The sequence below is a fragment of the Branchiostoma floridae genome, chromosome 11 (assembly GCF_000003815.2).
Source record: "Branchiostoma floridae strain S238N-H82 chromosome 11, Bfl_VNyyK, whole genome shotgun sequence".
NCBI classification, from domain to species: Eukaryota; Metazoa; Chordata; class Leptocardii; order Amphioxiformes; family Branchiostomatidae; genus Branchiostoma; species Branchiostoma floridae.
Genome location: NC_049989.1, coordinates 14129248 through 14135402, shown reverse-complemented (window position 1 = coordinate 14135402; position 6155 = coordinate 14129248). Strand labels below are relative to the sequence as shown.

Below are 6155 nucleotides of genomic sequence, written 5' to 3'. Positions count from 1 at the left end.
GTAATGCATTCTGCTGGAACAGTACACATGGTTAACCATGAGAAGTGACAACTGAACTTTCTCCCAGCTGAGCTCATCATACTGTAACAAATATAAACCTTGTGAGCTAGACTATACAAACTAAGTATAGCTGAAACAACTGAATATTGTGACCTTTTTTGGCGACGCCTCAGGGGCGAGCCTAATGTTTATAGTGTGCGACCGTTTGACAGGAATTCTAGGAATTCCGCAGGCATGCGAGGAATTTTTCTACGGGTATTTTTTTTTCTACGGGTATTTTCTACGGGTATTCCCTAGGGAATTTGTTTTTGTGTGTGACTTTAGTCTGCTTTGGGTATGGCGTATAATAAGATGACGTGACCGATGTTATAAACCAGGATTTCATGTTTTAATACTCGTTTCACCATCAAGTATACAGCACATTACATTTTTTAACAAAATACCCGATATTATGTATCGTTAGGGTAGAATTGTGGGTCAGTTATATTTTTTGCTTGACCATTCGGCGTAATGATGTCGTGTATGTATGAGGATTGTTTTGTTTCGTTTGAAGGTTTTTATTTCATATCTTTCTGTTATTTCATTTTGTTTGGTTGTGTGACGCTTGAATCCCTTTTTTTCTTATTGCTGTGATGTTCATTTGGTTACCAAACCATCGCGACAAAGGGGTGTACTTGTCAGTCGATTCTTCCTGTAACCTGGGGGTTGTCATGCCGGCGTTCACCTGTGGGGACAGATTGTGAGAAAGGATTGATATGAAGTATTTTTGCAATAGTGATACTAACTTAGCAACTTTTGTATGTCTGGATCGGTAAAGTGTTGTTTTCTGTTAGTTACAGGCCGTCGGTAGTGATGTAAGGCATCAAAGTAATTCAGATATAATTTATAGCAAAAGTCATACATATTGAATTACAGCGCTTATATTGTCATGTCAAGTCAAAGTCCTTCCCGCTCCATGGTGCATAGGGCGGCGCCCATGTTCTTGGAGTAACCCTGGGCCAAACAAATGCAATTACTACAGTAGGGGGCCAGGACACTGGCTGTGGTGTGTGTTCAAATTACATACTCTTTCCCGAATGCTGAGTGCTAAGCTGAGAAATTAGCACGACCATTTAACACGTCATACTATATTGGCCGGGGATCGAACTTACGACGTACCGAATGCATGGCGAAGACTTTTCCCACTCGTCTCATTGCACCGGCGATAACGCTTGTGCAGCCAGACAACAATACTCGTGATGCTAACGTGCTGTTACTTTGACCGATGAGGTCTATTTCTCTTATAAACAAAGGGCACAAAAGTGCATTATCATTTACCTTTTGGTGTAGCCCGAGTTTTGAATCATTAAAGAAGTTTCAGAAATAAAATGTACCACCGTGAATAAGAAATAATGACACAAAATATTCTTTCTCGGCTTGGCTTCGCATGATCGAAGGCACATCACAATATCAATATACATGTCGACTTAAAAGCCACAAGCGACGGCTATCGGGTCTAAAATGCAGTACACTGTTACGTCGGGTTGCGTAAACCAGTATACAGAATATTTCGTCCATCATACAAGTAAAACGGCTGCATTTGCAAGAGATATCCAACTTCTACGTGTGGAAGGGTGGTAAAGGTGATTGGAAAAGCATCCTGTATACAACGGCTATATCATCACCAGCCTGTAATAAGACAGAATGAAATAAGTCACATGTACGCTCACCGCTATTAAACTGCTTGGAGGACAATGGGTGATCAGATTACCGGTACCGTTTTGGCTACAGTCAGAGTGATAAGACGGCGGGCGATCGGAGGACGGATGGGAGTATGGCAGTTCCGGCAATCGTCGGTTAATTGACGACTCGTGCTCAGCAGTATTACTATAGAACTGTGGATACGTGCTTGACTGTACTAGTCCACAGACGATAAAGGGTGAGTGAAACGCAGAGAAAAAGATGATTGAAAACGGGGACCCCGGTAACAAATCGTATCTTTTACTTTAAGACCACGGGAAACAGATGAATATGACCACGAGAAACAGAAGCGTTTGTTGTTCGGCGGCGGCAAGGTGGCGAATGGAATTCCACAGAAGGGCCTCATGGAGCGCTGATATCTTCGGCCGATCAAAAACAAAAGGGTTGTGCCTGGTTGTGCCGTAAACAACATGTGGTATGAGTAACAAACTGCCAAGAAGTTTCCACGTTGAAAGATATTCTCTAAACAAAATCAAAAAACTCTGGCGAAACACGGTCACAGATGAAGACTAATTCCTACACAACAATACGCTGTAAAAATGCCAAAACTATAATGCCGTTAATATGGGACTCATATTTAATCTTGCCGAAACGTGATGTTGGCGGACTTTTTGAAGACCAAGGTCTCGGGCGGTTTGGGGTAAGATTTGGGCCCACGAGATTAAGGTTGGCAGTGTTACTCAACCCAAGCACACAGTCCCAAAATCCACCTGGTACGATTCACATCGTAACGCTCTCGGTTTATTTAGCTCTAGTCACTCTTAACAACTTGTGACGTATCTATTATACACATAATACATGCTATCATTAGCAAGGTACTCTCACCGAAATTGAGTCGCTTGTGCATCTTCACTGTCCAGTTGAAGCGCCGCGTCTAACTCGGCCGACCTTGTCCGCCGAGCCATCTCCGCCTGACTAGATAGTCAGTGATCGATCTTTAGTGGGAAGCAAACTGACGCTATTCTGAGGGCTGCCATTGGTTGGAAAATGTACTTGTGCAGTTCCTATTTGTCAATGTTTACAGACTGACGTCAGCACGGTGACCAATCCCAAGACGATGTCCAGAGGACGGCCAGGGACCGCCCGTTTTGTTTGTTTTAACTATCCAAGCGGGGACGATATAGTCACAGCTTTCAAAACGGGGATTGAAATGTAACCAAATAGGATCTATTTTACGATGGGTATATTGCAACCTAACAACGCTAAAAGCAATAGCAGCGAATCAGAACATTATAACCCGGAACTTTTTCATGCCTACCTTAAAAATTAGTACTAAGTTTTAACGGCTACAATGTTTCCTGTTTATTGGCGAAGCGTAAAACAATAGATATATCTTGTACCGTCTTCTCTGAGGTGCGCTTATCGGGTAGTTTAGTTGATATTTTTGATCATGCATCATATACTGGGCGATGTTAAATTCAGTATCTCCGGTAACAGTCCTGGTTATATTGACCTCTTATTTTCTTTTTCCAAAATGTGACTAGAAATTGCATCTCCGAGGTTTATACTACTCTAATTAGATACAAAATAAAGGACTTTGCCCCATCATCTTGTATGCAGATACACACCAATATGTGTTGCATCAATCACACACGAATCGTAATCCACAATGTATGGCGTACATGAGTTATTACCTCGTAAACTACTATTTGTTAAGCTGGCTCTATCTCACTCTTTAAATACAAGGGAAGAATCACACTTAAATACACAGACGTATGTCACTTGATGACAATGTTAACCACTTTAGAAGAACAAACACTCAAAGCTATACCTGAGTCCGATTAAATTGTGTTAATAAGCAATTGTACATACAGACATTTTCTCATAGACTGTCTATAGATAATGGTAAGTTAAGATTCTTTAAGAAACTAAAGAAGGGATACTCAATGGAAACTTATTTAACATCACTAGATAATATCGAGGTCAGATCGGCAATATGCAAACTAGCTACCCGTGGGCGAAAGAACCTGTAATCATTGTATTGCAAAACCGGTGGAAGACGAGATACATTTTATTTCTAACTGCTTCTCTAATGACCAGGAAAGAAAGGAGTAATATGAAGAGGTTTGCAAAACACACAAAAACTTCCAAACGCTTACCGACATCCCTGTATGGCACATCCGCTAGCCTGTTACTCACAGGATCGGCATGGGAACCAGTGAACAACTAGAGGGGCGAGTCAGAACAGAAATAACAACATCCCGACTCCCGGGATTCGAACCCGCGCCGAACCCGGGCAGCCGGATCACAAATCACACGTGCTAACCACAACAACAAAAGCTCAAGAGCTGTTGGCGTGGTCAGTTTGGCAGCGCTAGAACCCACTGTTACAATAGCAATGTTCGTTCTTCCCACCACGCCGTGCTAAGAAAGAATGACCGCTTGAGGAATAAAATGTGTCCCGCATGTGCCAGTGTCCGGCAGTCCGGACCGCCTGGAAGGCCTGGCTCTAAACAAAAGGCAGTTCAACAGACCGTTTCTGATTAGCACAACGCTTGTTGCGGGTGTGACGAAAAGCCAGCACCACATAGCACAGATGACACAGACTTGTCATTTCCATGGTGGTCCGGTGACAATAAATCATGCGGTCTGCTTTTAATACAAGGAATTCCTGCTTTTACAGGAGTTTACATCAACACAGCTTGTCGTTCAAATGCATTCCTTTCAAAACATTGTTTCTGTCGTAACTATCCAAACGGGGGCGATTCAGACGCAACCAACTATCAAAACGGGAGATTGAGATGTACCTATCAAAAAGGGGGTACTTTACGATTGCTACATTGCAACCTAAAACGCTAAAAACAACAATAGCGAATCAAAACATTTAAACCCTTTTATGCCTACCTTAAAAACTAGTGCTAAGTTTTAACGGCTACAATGTTTCCTGTTAATTGACGAAGCGTATTTAAATAATGAATTCTTGGACCGTCTTTCTTGTGGTGTGCTTCAACAGTCGGCCGTATGATTTTCGCCCGTACTGATATTATCTAATCTTTTAACAATAATAAGCGACACTGTTCCCTTTCAGCTTGTCATTGATCCGGGATGTATCAGTACATATGGGAATATGGTGTCGCGATCCATATTTTCTAAGGCATCGGCGAAATGAACTTGCGATGTATAAACGATAAATAACTCGCAACTCGCCCTGATAATCCGTCTCAAAATAGGCATCTTATCCACTGTCTAGTGATTAATCGAATAGTTTAGTTGATTTTTGTTTATCATGCATCAAATACTGAGTCATTTCAAATTAAAAACTTCCGTTAACAGTCCTGGTTTTACTGACCCCCAATTTACTTGTTCCCACATGTGTCTAAATGGGGATTGCTACTCTGAGGTATATACTGCTCTGATTAGATACAAAATAAAACACGTTTGTATCCACTCCGCCACATTTATCTTCTATCAAAACACATACCAACATGTCTTGTAACAACCACACACGAATGTATTGACATTTTAACAGAGAGAACTAGGGTATCCATGTTACACGCTGCAACTATAGCGGGAAAGAAATGCATTGTGCATAGGTAGAATGATCTAACAAAACCTCATGATTTGACCCAAACATGGCAGAAACGATTTAAGGTTCACGATTCACTCTGGCACTCCGTTCTCAACTTGAATGTTTAACGTGAGTCGGTGGGGAAGGGGGTTGGTACAATTTGGCAAAGAAAAGGCACGGGACATGACACTACATGAGCACGGTTTGGAGATTTTTAAAGCCGAAACCATGGAGGCAAAAAATCTGGTTGTGGTTCAAAGATGCCAGAGATCAGGGGAGGATGTTTGGCCAAATCTGCTGCAATTAGCTGTCACAGAAAATGAGTTACGACCAGGGCTGGGGCCAGGGGTAGCCTGCCTAAAATCAAGCCCCTAGCGGCCGGCCCTACAATTGCCGCCACCCTATGGGGAGGGGGTCATTAAGCTTGTGTAAACACAGGCTAGGGCCAGGGGGTACGTATGAAATGTCAGAGTGGCCTTGACTGCACTGTAGGTGTACGGAACGAAGAGTAGAACAGATGGCAAAAATTATCGTGGTGATTCTCAGAATCCGGCGATGTGACAAATTTAGTCACTGTGTCAGATAGATAGTATGTCGACCAAACACCTAGAAAACCACGACAACGGAACCTTTATGCATGTTTCACGAAAATTCAAGACTTCACATCTAAACTTTTACGCTAACCAAGGAGCTTTTATCACTGATAAAAGCTCCTTGCGCTAACAGAGATGGGGTTTTGTGTGCGTGAAAAGTTGCGCATGAAAATCTGCGGGTGACAACATGCACATTCTCTTATTTCCCGGGGATTTGAAAAGTTTTTGTACTTTTACATTTAAGATATTTAAACAGAACGCTCAAAACCTTTTGACACCATTAGTGTTGATAATTAGCAGGGATTTAACCCATT

General features: G+C 42.1%; 1 protein-coding gene across 3 annotated transcripts in view; it reads left to right on the top strand.

Moving 5' to 3' along the window:
• Positions 1–6155, top strand: part of LOC118426758 (protein KIAA0100-like) — a 71318-nt gene that overhangs the window by 48863 nt on the left and 16300 nt on the right. The gene's annotated exons all lie outside the window — the stretch shown is intronic.